General features: G+C 47.8%; 1 long non-coding RNA gene across 1 annotated transcript; it reads left to right on the top strand.

The window, feature by feature from the left end:
• The first annotated feature begins 411 nt into the window (after positions 1–411).
• On the top strand, positions 412–1,042 carry LOC118561296. The gene is made up of 3 exons (XR_004929930.1): positions 412–452; positions 550–879; positions 951–1,042. It is a non-coding gene; the product is annotated as an uncharacterized LOC118561296 (long non-coding RNA).
• Positions 1,043–18,417: the final 17,375 nt, after the last annotated feature.

The raw sequence follows: 18,417 nt of genomic DNA, 5'->3' as shown, positions 1-18,417 counted from the left end.
AGTAGTATTGCTGACTTTATATTACTATCTCTTATTGCAGACAAAAGATGATTTGCTGTCTTTTCTTTATAAAGAATTGTTGAAATAAAACAACAGGAACTAAGCATTATTTGTATTTGTTTTATTAAATATAAAAAAATGGTGTTCCACAATTCTGTCCCGTCCTCTGCCACTAGGTGGTCCAAGTGCATTGGCTGGAAAGACTTCCCTATCTCCTCCGCTTATAAAGCTGCAATCTAATCCATTTTACATGAAATGAGCCTGTTCGCAAGCAGGCTTATTTCTGGAGTGTCAGGGTTCTCTGTGTTGTTCTGCTCTATTTCTACTCCTCAGGTGTGCCTAGTTGGCTGAGGGGGCGTGGCCTACACCTGCAGCTCGTTGCAGGCGGCTTCCTCTGGCTTCTTAAGCAGAGCGCTGACAGATGGAAGACGCCAGAGCCTTAACCAGTCGTGGTACGACGTGGCCTGTGACCCAACTCCTGAAAACCTGCTCGTGAGTTTTTCGTCTTTGAATTTTGACTAATTTCGGATCTCCCTGTTTTTGTCACAGTTTTTGGTGCTTGGATGCACTCATCCGTCTTGACGTCTTGTCCGAAGAGACAGAGCTACAGAATCCTCCTGCTCAGACTTTGCTCTGGCGCTCCCCTCATACTCCCTGGATGTTACCCAGCGGGGTCTGAGATTCCCCCCTCCCGGATTCTGCTGGCTCTTCTCGCACTCTGGTCAATCTATCTGTCACCCACTGCCGAGGAGGCTCACTCTGGATCCCTCACCAGTAACATCTGCCGCCCTCTGCCACTAGCCGCCTAACACCAACAGAGTAGGATCACAGAGTTCCCTCGGCGCTACTTCTCCCCGGTTAGGTCCGCCCAGCTTTATGGTAAGCAGCGCAGCTTCTAGTAGTTCTCCTGGTTCACCTTTCAGAGTCACTTACTCTCCTTCTCTTTGCAGTCTCTCCAGCCGTGACGTTCTGACCCTGTCGAAGTTGCCTGTAGTCCCATCCGTTATACCTGCCTGTTTCCTAAATAAACATCTTAAAACTGTGCCTTGCTTCCCGATCGTATCTGCATGTGGGCTCGTCATCTGAAAAACCATGACATGGAGGAGATATAAGGTTGGGTAGAGTGCCTCCGGAGGAGAATCGGTGACAAAGGGCAACCTTGGCGGAGTCCAACTCTCACCGGAAACGAGTCTGGCTTACTGCCGGCAACGCGGACCAGACTCTGACACCGGTCATACAGAGACCTGACAGATTCCTGTGGGGGGTACTCCATACTCCCGAAGTACCCCCCACAGGATCCCTCGGGGGACACGGTTGAATGCCTTCTCCAGATCCACAAAACACATGTACACTGGTTGGGCAAACTCCCATGCCCCCTCCAGGATCCTGCTGAGGGTGTAGAGCTGATCCAGTTTTCCACGGCCAGGACGAAAACCACACTGCTCTTCCTGAATCTGAGATTTGACTATCCGACGGACCCTCCTTTCCAGAACCCCTGAATAGACCTTACCAGGGAGGCTTAAGAGTGTGATTCCTCTGTAGTTGGAACACACCCTCCGGTCCCCCTTTTTAAATAGGGGGACCACCACCCCAGTCTGCCAATCCAGGGGAACTGCACCCAATGTCCATGCGATGTTGCAGAGCCGCGTTAAGCAACACAGCCCCACAACATCCAGAGCCTTAAGGTACTCAGGGCGAATCTAGTCCACCCCCGGGGCCTTGCCACCGAGGAGCTTTTTAACAACCTCGGCAACCTCAGCACCAGAGATGGGAGAACCCGACCCAGAGTCCTCAGGCTCTGCTTCCACAATGGAAGACGTGTTGGTGGGATTAAGGAGGTCTTTGAAGTATTCCGCCCACCGAAGCACGACGTCCCGAGATGCACCGACAACCTTGCGGCCACAGCTCCGACTAGCCACCTAAACAATAGAGGCGCGGAACATGGTTCATTCAGACTCTATGTCCCCCGCCTCCCTCGGGACGTGTTCAAAGTTCTCCCGGAGGTGGGAGTTAAAGCTCCGTCTCACAGGGGACTCTGCCAGAATTTCCCAGCAAACCCTCACAATACGTTTGGGCCTGCCAGGTCTGACCGGCTTCCTCCCCCACCATCGGAGCCAACTCACCACCAGGTAGTGGTTGTTGGAGAGCTCCGCCCTTCTCTTCACCCGAGTGTCCAAGACATGTGGCCGCAGATCAGATGAAATGACAACAAAGTCGATCATTGAACTGCGGCCTAGGGTGTCCTGGTGCCAAGAGCACATGTGGACACCCTTATGCTTGAACATGGTGTTCGTGATGGACAATCCATGACGAGCACAGAAGTCCAACAACAGAAAACCACTCGAGTTCAGATCAGGTGGGCCATTCCTCCCAACCATGCCCCTCCAGGTCCCACTGTCATTGCCCATGTGAGCGTTGAAGTCCCCCAGCAAAACGAGGGAGTCCCCAGGAGGGGCACTCTCCAGTACCCCCTCCAAGGACTCATAATCTTAACTGCTGTTTGGCACATAAGCGCAAACAACAGTGAGAACCCGTCCCCCCACACGAAAGCGGAGGGAGGCCACCCTCTCGTTCACCTGGGAGAACCCCAAACTACAGGCACCGAGATGGGGGGCAACAAGTATGCTCACACCAGCTCGGCGCCTCTCACCGGTTTTCCTCACAACTTCCCCAAATTTCATTTGGCTGTTTTATATAAATTGCCCATAGCAAATAGAAACACAATTAACTTGAAGCCCCAAACTTTGGTTTACCGCTGGAAACCATAGCCTGGGACTTTAAATACTGGGGCTTATAATGGAAAAGGGGCTTATAATAGATTACTATGTGTTTTTACAAAGAAAGTGATGTACCTAATAATAATAATAATAATATTAAAAACACCATTTGGAACCCTCAAGGACATTTGTACAGAACAAGCAGTATCAGAACAATAAAGATTATATATCAGACTATAAAAGTTAAATTAAGCTTCCGTTAAACAGAGAATGTCAAACTCACAGCTGACAAGGGAGTCTTGGATGAGATGACCCTTGTTTTTGAACAGGCGCATGTTGACAAGACCGAGCTTGTTGTGGTGTTTGACCAGAAGCTTAACTGACAAATATATATATGGATGTAGGCGTAGCGTTGCTGGTGGAGGCTCAGTCCGGAGACATCGGACTTGACAGAGCTCAGCCACAGTGTATTGGAGAAAACCTGTCCCAGGGTGGAGAAGGAACAGCATGAGAGCCCATTCTATTACACTCCAGATGTAAAGCTGGGTACCCACATCATTGATAGCTGCAGCTGGATAGGGTTGTAGTGACAAGTAAGCTTCTATATACCAACGCCACTTCACAGAGTGATTTGATGTAGTAGTTATCCTGGTCTATATTGGATAATCCAGAGAAAGTATACGGATTTTTCCTCTACAGAGGAGACTGCCGAGTTCATTAATCTGCAAAAAGTTCAAAGTTGGCAGTGAATAGCTGCAGCAAAACGTGACACTGTGTAGTGTACCACAAGTAACCTAAGATCTAATATTTACCCAGCTCTTCTACGTATGAAGATAAACTCCAGTGTTTTCAGTCCTTTACATTAAATTACCTGATCTCTTTAATCGGACAGATGAAACACTGTACTTAATCTAAAATGGAAAATTAACCTGCATTGGTCCTTTAGTATTGTCAGTATTTAACTACCTGAGACAAGTAGGAGACATCCTACTCAAAAATTGCAGATGTCAGTCCCATCCTAAAGAAACCTAATCTAGGGGGGTTAAGGATATTTGGTCTCTTTCCAGAGGCTGATTTTCACATATGTTGTTCAGAGGGTAAGAATCAGTGGATTCTGTGAGTTTGTTGTCCATGGAGCGTTTCGTCTTGGCATGGCAGGGGCAGGAAGGGGCTGAAAAATGACCAAAAATGAAACTTTGTCACCTCATAACTCTAAGATGTTTGGTCTAATCTAGCCCATATTTGCTATGCATCTTCTTGTGGTAAGGTGTTACAAACCTGGAAAAGCCTATCTCTCTAAGACCTTCCATCTGTTGTTTTTGGACCGGTTATTAGGGTTGACGGCACAGCACGGCTTTCTCTCGGCCCCTTGGGCAGATAGGGACCCCAAATTACCAGGGCTTGCTCTACTCACACCCTAGAAACCGTGCGGTTTGATATCTCTAAGTTAAGTAGAATATTTACTGGTGTCTGTTTGGGCCTGGTGGGGCTCCAAGAAGCATACTTCCTTGAGCTAGGGTAAGGATCTTTGGTCAGGCTCGTCCCAGAGGGCTGATTTTTAAAAATGTCATCCAGGGGGTTAAAATGAGTGGATTCTGTGAGTGTGGTGTCGCTGGAGCGTTTTTTCTTGGCATGGCAGGGGATGGAAGGGGCGGAAAAATGACCAAAAATGAAACTTTGTCACCTCATAACTCTAAGATGTTTGGTCTAATCTAGCCCATATTTGCTATGCATCTTCCTGTGGTAAGGTGTTACAAACCTGGAAAAGCCTATCTCTCTAAGACCTTCCATCTGTTGTTTTTGGATCGGTTATTAGGGTTGACGGCACAGCACGGCTTTCTCTCGGCCCCTTGGGCAGATAGGGACCCCAAATTACCAGGGCTTGCTCTACTCACACCCTAGAAACCGTGCGGTTTGATATCTCTAAGTTAAGTAGAATATTTACTGGTGTCTGTTTGGGCCTGGTGGGGCTCCAAGAAGCATACTTCCTTGAGCTAGGGTAAGGATCTTTGGTCAGGCTCGTCCCAGAGGGCTGATTTTTACAAATGTCATCCAGGGGGTGAAAATGAGTGGATTCTGTGAGTTTGGTGTCGCTGGAGCGTTTCGTCTGGGCATGGCAGGGGCAGGAAGGGGCGGAAAAATGACCAAAAATGAAACTTTGACACCTCATAACTCTGAGACGTTTGGTTTAATCTGGCCCAAATTTGCTATGCAGCTTCCTGTGGTAAGGTATTACAAACCTGGAAAAGCCTATCTCTCTAAGACCTTCCATCTGTTGTTTTTGGACCGGTTATTAGGGTTGACGGCACAGCACGGCTTTCTCTCGGCCCCTTGGGCAGATAGGGACCCCAAATTACCAGGGCTTGCTCTACTCACACCCTAGAAACCGTGCGGTTTGATATCTCTAAGTTAAGTAGAATATTTACTGGTGTCTGTTTGGGCCTGGTGGGGCTCCAAGAAGCATACTTCCTTGAGCTAGGGTAAGGATCTTTGGTATGGCTCGTCCCAGAGGGCTGATTTTTACAAATGTCATCCAGGGGGTGAAAATGAGTGGATTCTGTGAGTGTGGTGTCGCTGGAGCGTTTTTTCTTGGCATGGCAGGGGATGGAAGTGGCGGAAAAATGACCAAAAATGAAACTTTGTCACCTCATAACTCTAAGATGTTTGGTCTAATCTAGCCCATATTTGCTATGCATCTTCCTGTGGTAAGGTGTTACAAACCTGGAAAAGCCTATCTCTCTAAGACCTTCCATCTGTTGTTTTTGGACCGGTTATTAGGGTTGACGGCACAGCACGGCTTTCTCTCGGCCCCTTGGGCAGATAGGGACCCCAAATTACCAGGGCTTGCTCTACTCACACCCTAGAAACCGTGCGGTTTGATATCTCTAAGTTAATTAGAATATTTACTGGTGTCTGTTTGGGCCTGGTGGGGCTCCAAGAAGCATACTTCCTTGAGCTAGGGTAAGGATCTTTGGTCAGGCTCGTCCCAGAGGGCTGATTTTTACAAATGTCATCCAGGGGGTGAAAATGAGTGGATTCTGTGAGTTTGGTGTCGCTGGAGCGTTTCGTCTGGGCATGGCAGGGGCAGGAAGGGGCGGAAAAATGACCAAAAATGAAACTTTGACACCTCATAACTCTGAGACGTTTGGTTTAATCTGGCCCAAATTTGCTATGCAGCTTCCTGTGGTAAGGTATTACAAACCTGGAAAAGCCTATCTCTCTAAGACCTTCCATCTGTTGTTTTTGGACCGGTTATTAGGGTTGACGGCACAGCACGGCTTTCTCTCGGCCCCTTGGGCAGATAGGGACCCCAAATTACCAGGGCTTGCTCTACTCACACCCTAGAAACCGTGCGGTTTGATATCTCTAAGTTAAGTAGAATATTTACTGGTGTCTGTTTGGGCCTGGTGGGGCTCCAAGAAGCATACTTCCTTGAGCTAGGGTAAGGATCTTTGGTATGGCTCGTCCCAGAGGGCTGATTTTTACAAATGTCATCCAGGGGGTGAAAATGAGTGGATTCTGTGAGTGTGGTGTCGCTGGAGCGTTTTTTCTTGGCATGGCAGGGGATGGAAGGGGCGGAAAAATGACCAAAAATGAAACTTTGTCACCTCATAACTCTAAGATGTTTGGTCTAATCTAGCCCATATTTGCTATGCATCTTCCTGTGGTAAGGTGTTACAAACCTGGAAAAGCCTATCTCTCTAAGACCTTCCATCTGTTGTTTTTGGACCAGTTATTAGGGTTGACGGCACAGCACGGCTTTCTCTCGGCCCCTTGGGCAGATAGGGACCCCAAATTACCAGGGCTTGCTCTACTCACACCCTAGAAACCGTGCGGTTTGATATCTCTAAGTTAAGTAGAATATTTACTGGTGTCTGTTTGGGCCTGGTGGGGCTCCAAGAAGCATACTTCCTTGAGCTAGGGTAAGGATCTTTGGTCAGGCTCGTCCCAGAGGGCTGATTTTTACAAATGTCATCCAGGGGGTGAAAATGAGTGGATTCTGTGAGTTTGGTGTCGCTGGAGCGTTTCGTCTGGGCATGGCAGGGGCAGGAAGGGGCGGAAAAATGACCAAAAATGAAACTTTGACACCTCATAACTCTGAGACGTTTGGTTTAATCTGGCCCAAATTTGCTATGCAGCTTCCTGTGGTAAGGTATTACAAACCTGGAAAAGCCTATCTCTCTAAGACCTTCCATCTGTTGTTTTTGGACCGGTTATTAGGGTTGACGGCACAGCACGGCTTTCTCTCGGCCCCTTGGGCAGATAGGGACCCCAAATTACCAGGGCTTGCTCTACTCACACCCTAGAAACCGTGCGGTTTGATATCTCTAAGTTAAGTAGAATATTTACTGGTGTCTGTTTGGGCCTGGTGGGGCTCCAAGAAGCATACTTCCTTGAGCTAGGGTAAGGATCTTTGGTATGGCTCGTCCCAGAGGGCTGATTTTTACAAATGTCATCCAGGGGGTGAAAATGAGTGGATTCTGTGAGTGTGGTGTCGCTGGAGCGTTTCGTCTTGGCATGGCAGGGGATGGAAGGGGCGGAAAAATTACCAAAAATGAAACTTTGTCACCTCATGACTCTGAGAAGTTTGGTTTACTATGGCCCAAATTCGCTATGCAGCTTCCTGTGGTAAGGTGTTACAAACCTGGAAAAGCCTATCTCTCTAAGACCTTCCATCTGTTACTTGTTTTTGGACCGGTTATTAGAGTTGACGGCACAGCACGGCTTTCTCTCGGCCCCTTGGCCAGATAGGGACCCCAAATTACCAGGGCTTGCTCTACTCACACCCTAGAAACCGTGTGGTTTGATATCTCTAAGTTAAGTAGAATATTTACTGGTGTCTGTTTGGGCCTGGTGGGGCTCCAAGAAGCATACTTCCTTGAGCTAGGGTAGGGATCTTTGGTCAGGCTCGTCCCAGGGGGCTGATTTTTACAAATGTCATCCAGGGGGTGAAAATGAGTGGATTCTGTGAGTGTGGTGTCGCTGGAGCGTTTTTTCTTGGCATGGCAGGGGATGGAAGGGGCGGAAAAATGACCAAAAATGAAACTTTGTCACCTCATAACTCTAAGACGTTTGGTTTAATCTAGCCCAAATTTGCTATGCATCTTCCTGTGGTAAGGTGTTACAAACCTGGAAAAGCCTATCTCTCTAAGACCTTCCATCTGTTGTTTTTGGACCGGTTATTAGGGTTGACGGCACAGCACGGCCTTCTCTCGGCCCCTTGGGCAGATAGGGACCCCAAATTACCAGGGATTGCTCTACTCACACCCTAGAAACCGTGCGGTTTGATATCTCTAAGTTAAGTAGAATATTTACTGGTGTCTGTTTGGGCCTGTTGGGGCTCCAAGAAGCATACTTCCTTGAGCTAGGGTAAGGATCTTTGGTATGGCTCGTCCCAGAGGGCTGATTTTTACAAATGTCATCCAGGGGGTGAAAATGAGTGGATTCTGTGAGTGTGGTGTCGCTGGAGCGTTTCGTCTTGGCATGGCAGGGGATGGAAGGGGCGGAAAAATTACCAAAAATGAAACTTTGTCACCTCATGACTCTGAGAAGTTTGGTTTACTCTGGCCCAAATTCGCTATGCAGCTTCCTGTGGTAAGGTGTTACAAACCTGGAAAAGCCTATCTCTCTAAGACCTTCCATCTGTTGTTTTTGGACCAGTTATTAGGGTTGACGGCACAGCACGGCTTTCTCTCGGCCCCTTGGGCAGATAGGGACCCCAAATTACCAGGGCTTGCTCTACTCACACCCTAGAAACCGTGCGGTTTGATATCTCTAAGTTAAGTAGAATATTTACTGGTGTCTGTTTGGGCCTGGTGGGGCTCCAAGAAGCATACTTCCTTGAGCTAGGGTAAGGATCTTTGGTCAGGCTCGTCCCAGAGGGCTGATTTTTACAAATGTCATCCAGGGGGTGAAAATGAGTGGATTCTGTGAGTTTGGTGTCGCTGGAGCGTTTCGTCTGGGCATGGCAGGGGCAGGAAGGGGCGGAAAAAATGACCAAAAATGAAACTTTGACACCTCATAACTCTGAGACGTTTGGTTTAATCTGGCCCAAATTTGCTATGCAGCTTCCTGTGGTAAGGTATTACAAACCTGGAAAAGCCTATCTCTCTAAGACCTTCCATCTGTTGTTTTTGGACCGGTTATTAGGGTTGACGGCACAGCACGGCTTTCTCTCGGCCCCTTGGGCAGATAGGGACCCCAAATTACCAGGGCTTGCTCTACTCACACCCTAGAAACCGTGCGATTTGATATCTCTAAGTTAAGTAGAATATTTACTGGTGTCTGTTTGGGCCTGGTGGGGCTCCAAGAAGCATACTTCCTTGAGCTAGGGTAAGGATCTTTGGTATGGCTCGTCCCAGAGGGCTGATTTTTACAAATGTCATCCAGGGGGTGAAAATGAGTGGATTCTGTGAGTGTGGTGTCGCTGGAGCGTTTCGTCTTGGCATGGCAGGGGATGGAAGGGGCGGAAAAATTACCAAAAATGAAACTTTGTCACCTCATGACTCTGAGAAGTTTGGTTTACTATGGCCCAAATTCGCTATGCAGCTTCCTGTGGTAAGGTGTTACAAACCTGGAAAAGCCTATCTCTCTAAGACCTTCCATCTGTTACTTGTTTTTGGACCGGTTATTAGAGTTGACGGCACAGCACGGCTTTCTCTCGGCCCCTTGGCCAGATAGGGACCCCAAATTACCAGGGCTTGCTCTACTCACACCCTAGAAACCGTGCGGTTTGATATCTCTAAGTTAAGTAGAATATTTACTGGTGTCTGTTTGGGCCTGGTGGGGCTCCAAGAAGCATACTTCCTTGAGCTAGGGTAGGGATCTTTGGTCAGGCTCGTCCCAGAGGGCTGATTTTTACAAATGTCATCCAGGGGGTGAAAATGAGTGGGTTCTGTGAGTGTGGTGTCGTTGGAGCGTTTTTTCTTGGCATGGCAGGGGATGGAAGGGGCGGAAAAATGACCAAAAATGAAACTTTGTCACCTCATAACTCTAAGACGTTTGGTTTAATCTAGCCCAAATTTGCTATGCATCTTCCTGTGGTAAGGTGTTACAAACCTGGAAAAGCCTATCTCTCTAAGACCTTCCATCTGTTACTTGTTTTTGGACCGGTTATTAGAGTTGACGGCACAGCACGGCTTTCTCTCGGCCCCTTGGCCAGATAGGGACCCCAAATTACCAGGGCTTGCTCTACTCACACCCTAGAAACCGTGCGGTTTGATATCTCTAAGTTAAGTAGAATATTTACTGGTGTCTGTTTGGGCCTGGTGGGGCTCCAAGAAGCATACTTCCTTGAGCTAGGGTAAGGATCTTTGGTCAGGCTCGTCCCAGAGGGCTGATTTTTACAAATGTCATCCAGGGGGTGAAAATGAGTGGATTCTGTGAGTGTGGTGTCGCTGGAGCGTTTTTTCTTGGCATGGCAGGGGATGGAAGTGGCGGAAAAATGACCAAAAATGAAACTTTGTCACCTCATAACTCTAAGATGTTTGGTCTAATCTAGCCCATATTTGCTATGCATCTTCCTGTGGTAAGGTGTTACAAACCTGGAAAAGCCTATCTCTCTAAGACCTTCCATCTGTTACTTGTTTTTGGACCGGTTATTAGAGTTGACGGCACAGCACGGCTTTCTCTCGGCCCCTTGGCCAGATAGGGACCCCAAATTACCAGGGCTTGCTCTACTCACACCCTAGAAACCGTGCGGTTTGATATCTCTAAGTTAAGTAGAATATTTACTGGTGTCTGTTTGGGCCTGGTGGGGCTCCAAGAAGCATACTTCCTTGAGCTAGGGTAAGGATCTTTGGTCAGGCTCGTCCCAGAGGGCTGATTTTTACAAATGTCATCCAGGGGGTGAAAATGAGTGGATTCTGTGAGTTTGGTGTCGCTGGAGCGTTTCGTCTGGGCATGGCAGGGGCAGGAAGGGGCGGAAAAATGACCAAAAATGAAACTTTGACACCTCATAACTCTGAGACGTTTGGTTTAATCTGGCCCAAATTTGCTATGCAGCTTCCTGTGGTAAGGTATTACAAACCTGGAAAAGCCTATCTCTCTAAGACCTTCCATCTGTTGTTTTTGGACCGGTTATTAGGGTTGACGGCACAGCACGGCTTTCTCTCGGCCCCTTGGGCAGATAGGGACCCCAAATTACCAGGGCTTGCTCTACTCACACCCTAGAAACCGTGCGGTTTGATATCTCTAAGTTAAGTAGAATATTTACTGGTGTCTGTTTGGGCCTGGTGGGGCTCCAAGAAGCATACTTCCTTGAGCTAGGGTAAGGATCTTTGGTATGGCTCGTCCCAGAGGGCTGATTTTTACAAATGTCATCCAGGGGGTGAAAATGAGTGGATTCTGTGAGTGTGGTGTCGCTGGAGCGTTTTTTCTTGGCATGGCAGGGGATGGAAGTGGCGGAAAAATGACCAAAAATGAAACTTTGTCACCTCATAACTCTAAGATGTTTGGTCTAATCTAGCCCATATTTGCTATGCATCTTCCTGTGGTAAGGTGTTACAAACCTGGAAAAGCCTATCTCTCTAAGACCTTCCATCTGTTGTTTTTGGACCGGTTATTAGGGTTGACGGCACAGCACGGCTTTCTCTCGGCCCCTTGGGCAGATAGGGACCCCAAATTACCAGGGCTTGCTCTACTCACACCCTAGAAACCGTGCGGTTTGATATCTCTAAGTTAATTAGAATATTTACTGGTGTCTGTTTGGGCCTGGTGGGGCTCCAAGAAGCATACTTCCTTGAGCTAGGGTAAGGATCTTTGGTCAGGCTCGTCCCAGAGGGCTGATTTTTACAAATGTCATCCAGGGGGTGAAAATGAGTGGATTCTGTGAGTTTGGTGTCGCTGGAGCGTTTCGTCTGGGCATGGCAGGGGCAGGAAGGGGCGGAAAAATGACCAAAAATGAAACTTTGACACCTCATAACTCTGAGACGTTTGGTTTAATCTGGCCCAAATTTGCTATGCAGCTTCCTGTGGTAAGGTATTACAAACCTGGAAAAGCCTATCTCTCTAAGACCTTCCATCTGTTGTTTTTGGACCGGTTATTAGGGTTGACGGCACAGCACGGCTTTCTCTCGGCCCCTTGGGCAGATAGGGACCCCAAATTACCAGGGCTTGCTCTACTCACACCCTAGAAACCGTGCGGTTTGATATCTCTAAGTTAAGTAGAATATTTACTGGTGTCTGTTTGGGCCTGGTGGGGCTCCAAGAAGCATACTTCCTTGAGCTAGGGTAAGGATCTTTGGTATGGCTCGTCCCAGAGGGCTGATTTTTACAAATGTCATCCAGGGGGTGAAAATGAGTGGATTCTGTGAGTGTGGTGTCGCTGGAGCGTTTTTTCTTGGCATGGCAGGGGATGGAAGGGGCGGAAAAATGACCAAAAATGAAACTTTGTCACCTCATAACTCTAAGATGTTTGGTCTAATCTAGCCCATATTTGCTATGCATCTTCCTGTGGTAAGGTGTTACAAACCTGGAAAAGCCTATCTCTCTAAGACCTTCCATCTGTTGTTTTTGGACCAGTTATTAGGGTTGACGGCACAGCACGGCTTTCTCTCGGCCCCTTGGGCAGATAGGGACCCCAAATTACCAGGGCTTGCTCTACTCACACCCTAGAAACCGTGCGGTTTGATATCTCTAAGTTAAGTAGAATATTTACTGGTGTCTGTTTGGGCCTGGTGGGGCTCCAAGAAGCATACTTCCTTGAGCTAGGGTAAGGATCTTTGGTCAGGCTCGTCCCAGAGGGCTGATTTTTACAAATGTCATCCAGGGGGTGAAAATGAGTGGATTCTGTGAGTTTGGTGTCGCTGGAGCGTTTCGTCTGGGCATGGCAGGGGCAGGAAGGGGCGGAAAAATGACCAAAAATGAAACTTTGACACCTCATAACTCTGAGACGTTTGGTTTAATCTGGCCCAAATTTGCTATGCAGCTTCCTGTGGTAAGGTATTACAAACCTGGAAAAGCCTATCTCTCTAAGACCTTCCATCTGTTGTTTTTGGACCGGTTATTAGGGTTGACGGCACAGCACGGCTTTCTCTCGGCCCCTTGGGCAGATAGGGACCCCAAATTACCAGGGCTTGCTCTACTCACACCCTAGAAAACCGTGCGGTTTGATATCTCTAAGTTAAGTAGAATATTTACTGGTGTCTGTTTGGGCCTGGTGGGGCTCCAAGAAGCATACTTCCTTGAGCTAGGGTAAGGATCTTTGGTATGGCTCGTCCCAGAGGGCTGATTTTTACAAATGTCATCCAGGGGGTGAAAATGAGTGGATTCTGTGAGTGTGGTGTCGCTGGAGCGTTTTTTCTTGGCATGGCAGGGGATGGAAGGGGCGGAAAAATGACCAAAAATGAAACTTTGTCACCTCATAACTCTAAGATGTTTGGTCTAATCTAGCCCATATTTGCTATGCATCTTCCTGTGGTAAGGTGTTACAAACCTGGAAAAGCCTATCTCTCTAAGACCTTCCATCTGTTGTTTTTGGACCAGTTATTAGGGTTGACGGCACAGCACGGCTTTCTCTCGGCCCCTTGGGCAGATAGGGACCCCAAATTACCAGGGCTTGCTCTACTCACACCCTAGAAACCGTGCGGTTTGATATCTCTAAGTTAAGTAGAATATTTACTGGTGTCTGTTTGGGCCTGGTGGGGCTCCAAGAAGCATACTTCCTTGAGCTAGGGTAAGGATCTTTGGTCAGGCTCGTCCCAGAGGGCTGATTTTTACAAATGTCATCCAGGGGGTGAAAATGAGTGGATTCTGTGAGTTTGGTGTCGCTGGAGCGTTTCGTCTGGGCATGGCAGGGGCAGGAAGGGGCGGAAAAATGACCAAAAATGAAACTTTGACACCTCATAACTCTGAGACGTTTGGTTTAATCTGGCCCAAATTTGCTATGCAGCTTCCTGTGGTAAGGTATTACAAACCTGGAAAAGCCTATCTCTCTAAGACCTTCCATCTGTTGTTTTTGGACCGGTTATTAGGGTTGACGGCACAGCACGGCTTTCTCTCGGCCCCTTGGGCAGATAGGGACCCCAAATTACCAGGGCTTGCTCTACTCACACCCTAGAAACCGTGCGGTTTGATATCTCTAAGTTAAGTAGAATATTTACTGGTGTCTGTTTGGGCCTGGTGGGGCTCCAAGAAGCATACTTCCTTGAGCTAGGGTAAGGATCTTTGGTATGGCTCGTCCCAGAGGGCTGATTTTTACAAATGTCATCCAGGGGGTGAAAATGAGTGGATTCTGTGAGTGTGGTGTCGCTGGAGCGTTTCGTCTTGGCATGGCAGGGGATGGAAGGGGCGGAAAAATTACCAAAAATGAAACTTTGTCACCTCATGACTCTGAGAAGTTTGGTTTACTATGGCCCAAATTCGCTATGCAGCTTCCTGTGGTAAGGTGTTACAAACCTGGAAAAGCCTATCTCTCTAAGACCTTCCATCTGTTGTTTTTGGACCAGTTATTAGGGTTGACGGCACAGCACGGCTTTCTCTCGGCCCCTTGGGCAGATAGGGACCCCAAATTACCAGGGCTTGCTCTACTCACACCCTAGAAACCGTGCGGTTTGATATCTCTAAGTTAAGTAGAATATTTACTGGTGTCTGTTTGGGCCTGGTGGGGCTCCAAGAAGCATACTTCCTTGAGCTAGGGTAAGGATCTTTGGTCAGGCTCGTCCCAGAGGGCTGATTTTTACAAATGTCATCCAGGGGGTGAAAATGAGTGGATTCTGTGAGTTTGGTGTCGCTGGAGCGTTTCGTCTGGGCATGGCAGGGGCAGGAAGGGGCGGAAAAATGACCAAAAATGAAACTTTGACACCTCATAACTCTGAGACGTTTGGTTTAATCTGGCCCAAATTTGCTATGCAGCTTCCTGTGGTAAGGTATTACAAACCTGGAAAAGCCTATCTCTCTAAGACCTTCCATCTGTTGTTTTTGGACCGGTTATTAGGGTTGACGGCACAGCACGGCTTTCTCTCGGCCCCTTGGGCAGATAGGGACCCCAAATTACCAGGGCTTGCTCTACTCACACCCTAGAAACCGTGCGATTTGATATCTCTAAGTTAAGTAGAATATTTACTGGTGTCTGTTTGGGCCTGGTGGGGCTCCAAGAAGCATACTTCCTTGAGCTAGGGTAAGGATCTTTGGTATGGCTCGTCCCAGAGGGCTGATTTTTACAAATGTCATCCAGGGGGTGAAAATGAGTGGATTCTGTGAGTGTGGTGTCGCTGGAGCGTTTCGTCTTGGCATGGCAGGGGATGGAAGGGGCGGAAAAATTACCAAAAATGAAACTTTGTCACCTCATGACTCTGAGAAGTTTGGTTTACTATGGCCCAAATTCGCTATGCAGCTTCCTGTGGTAAGGTGTTACAAACCTGGAAAAGCCTATCTCTCTAAGACCTTCCATCTGTTACTTGTTTTTGGACCGGTTATTAGAGTTGACGGCACAGCACGGCTTTCTCTCGGCCCCTTGGCCAGATAGGGACCCCAAATTACCAGGGCTTGCTCTACTCACACCCTAGAAACCGTGCGGTTTGATATCTCTAAGTTAAGTAGAATATTTACTGGTGTCTGTTTGGGCCTGGTGGGGCTCCAAGAAGCATACTTCCTTGAGCTAGGGTAGGGATCTTTGGTCAGGCTCGTCCCAGAGGGCTGATTTTTACAAATGTCATCCAGGGGGTGAAAATGAGTGGGTTCTGTGAGTGTGGTGTCGTTGGAGCGTTTTTTCTTGGCATGGCAGGGGATGGAAGGGGCGGAAAAATGACCAAAAATGAAACTTTGTCACCTCATAACTCTAAGACGTTTGGTTTAATCTAGCCCAAATTTGCTATGCATCTTCCTGTGGTAAGGTGTTACAAACCTGGAAAAGCCTATCTCTCTAAGACCTTCCATCTGTTGTTTTTGGACCGGTTATTAGGGTTGACGGCACAGCACGGCCTTCTCTCGGCCCCTTGGGCAGATAGGGACCCCAAATTACCAGGGATTGCTCTACTCACACCCTAGAAACCGTGCGGTTTGATATCTCTAAGTTAAGTAGAATATTTACTGGTGTCTGTTTGGGCCTGTTGGGGCTCCAAGTAGCATACTTCCTTGAGCTAGGGTAGGGATCTTTGGTCAGGCTCGTCCCAGAGGGCTGATTTTTAAAAATGTCATCCAGGGGGTTAAAATGAGTGGATTCTGTGAGTTTGGTGTCGCTGGAGCGTTTCGTCTGGGCATGGCAGGGGCAGGAAGGGGCGGAAAAATTACCAAAAATGAAACTTTGACACCTCATAACTCTGAGACGTTTGGTTTAATCTGGCCCAAATTTGCTATGCAGCTTCCTGTGGTAAGGTATTACAAACCTGGAAAAGCCTATCTCTCTAAGACCTTCCATCTGTTGTTTTTGGACCGGATATTAGGGTTGACGGCACAGGAGGGCTGTCTCTCGGCCCCTTGGGCAGATAGGGACCCCAAATTAGCAGGGCTTGCTCTACTCACACCCTAGAAACCGTGCGGTTTGATATCTCTAAGTTAAGTAGAATATTTACTGGTGTCTGTTTGGGCCTGGTGGGGCTCCAAGAAGCATACTTCCTTGAGCTAGGGTAAGGATCTTTGGTATGGCTCGTCCCAGAGGGCTGATTTTTAAAAATGTCATCCAGGGGGTGAAAATGAGTGGGTTCTGTGAGTGTGGTGTCGCTGGAGCGTTTTTTCTTGGCATGGCAGGGGATGGAAGGGGCGGAAAAATGACCAAAAATGAAACTTTGTCACCTCATAACTCTAAGATGTTTGGTCTAATCTAGCCCATATTTGCTATGCATCTTCCTGTGGTAAGGTGTTACAAACCTGGAAAAGCCTATCTCTCTAAGACCTTCCATCTGTTGTTTTTGGACCGGTTATTAGGGTTGACGGCACAGCACGGCTTTCTCTCAGCCCCTTGGGCAGATAGGGACCCCAAATTACCAGGGCTTGCTCTACTCACACCCTAGAAACCGTGCGGTTTGATATCTCTAAGTTAAGTAGAATATTTACTGGTGTCTGTTTGGGCCTGGTGGGGCTCCAAGAAGCCTACTTCCTTGAGCTAGGGTAAGGATCTTTGGTCAGGCTCGTTCCAGAGGGCTGATTTTCACAAATGTCATTCAGGCCGTGAAAATTAGTAGATTCTGTGAGTTTGGTGTCGCTGGAGCGTTTCGTCTTGGCATGGCAGGGGCAGGAAGGGGTGGAAAAATGACCAAAAATGAAACTTTGACACCTCATAACTCTAAGACGTTTGGTTTAATCTAGCCCATATTTGCTATGCAGCTTCCTGTGGTAAGGTGTTACAAACCTGTAAAAGCTTATCTCTCTAAGACCTTCCATCTGTTGTTTTTGGACCGGTTATTAGGGTTGACGGCACAGCACGGCTTTCTCTCGGCCCCTTGGGCAGATAGGGACCCCAAATTACCAGGGCTTGCTCTACTCACACCCTAGAAACCGTGCGGTTTGATATCTCTAAGTTAAGTAGAATATTTACTGGTGTCTGTTTGGGCCTGGTGGGGCTCCAAGAAGCATACCTCCTTGAGCTAGGGTAAGGATCTTTGGTCAGGCTCGTCCCAGAGGGCTGATTTTCACAAATGTCATTCAGGCCGTGAAAATGAGTAGATTCTGTGAGTTTAGTGTCGCTGAAGCGTTTCGTCTTGGCATGGCAGGGGATGGAAGGGGCGGAAAAATGACCAAAAATGAAACTTTGTCACCTCATAACTCTAAGACGTTTGGTTTAATCTAGCCCATATTTGCTATGCATCTTCCTATGGTAAGGTGTTACAAACCTGGAAAAGCCTATCTCTTTAAGACCTTCCATCTGTTGTTTTTGGACCGGTTATTAGGGTTGACGGCACAGCACGGCTTTTTCTCGGCCCCTTGGGCAGATAGGGACCCCAAATTACCAGGGCTTGCTCTACTCACACCCTAGAAACCGTGCGGTTTGATATCTCTAAGTTAAGTAGAATCTTGCCTGGTGTCTCTTTGGGCCTGGTGGGGCTCCATGAAGCCTAAAACCTTGAGCTAGGGTTAGGATCTTTGGTCAGGCTCATCCCAGAGGGCTGATTTTCCCAAATGTCATTCAGGGGGTTAAAATGAGTGGATTCTGTGAGTTTGGTGTCGCTGGAGCGTTTCGTCTTGGCATGACAGGGGCAGGAAGGTGTTGAAAAATGACCAAAAATGCAACTTTGACACCTCATAACTCTGAGACGTTTGGTTTAATCTGGCCCAAATTTGCTATGCAGCTTCCTGTGGTAAGGTGCTACAAACCTGGAGGAGCCTATCTCTCAAAGACCTTCCATCTGTTAGTTGTTTTTGGACCTGTTATTAGGGTTGACGGCACAGCACGGCTTTCTCTCAGCCCCTTGGGCAGATAGGGACCCCAAATTACCAGGGCTTGCTCTACTCACACCCTAGAAACCATGCGGTTTGATATCTCTAAGTTAATTAGAATATTTACTGGTGTCTGTTTGGGCCTGGTGGGGCTCCAAGAAGCCTACTTCCTCCAGTTAGGGTAAGGATCTTTGGTCAGGCTCGTCCCAGAGGGCTGATTTTCACAAATGTCATTCAGGGGGTGACAATGAGTGGATTCTGTGAGTTTGGTATCGCTGGAGCGTTTCGTCTTGGCATGACAGGGGCAGGAAGGGGTGGAAAAATGACCAAAAATGCAACTTTGACACCTCATAACTCTGAGACGTTTGGTTTAATCTGGCCCAAATTT

The sequence above is a fragment of the Fundulus heteroclitus genome, unplaced genomic scaffold (genome assembly GCF_011125445.2).
Source record: "Fundulus heteroclitus isolate FHET01 unplaced genomic scaffold, MU-UCD_Fhet_4.1 scaffold_60, whole genome shotgun sequence".
NCBI lineage: Eukaryota > Metazoa > Chordata > Actinopteri > Cyprinodontiformes > Fundulidae > Fundulus > Fundulus heteroclitus.
This window is presented reverse-complemented; position numbering and strand designations above follow the sequence as displayed.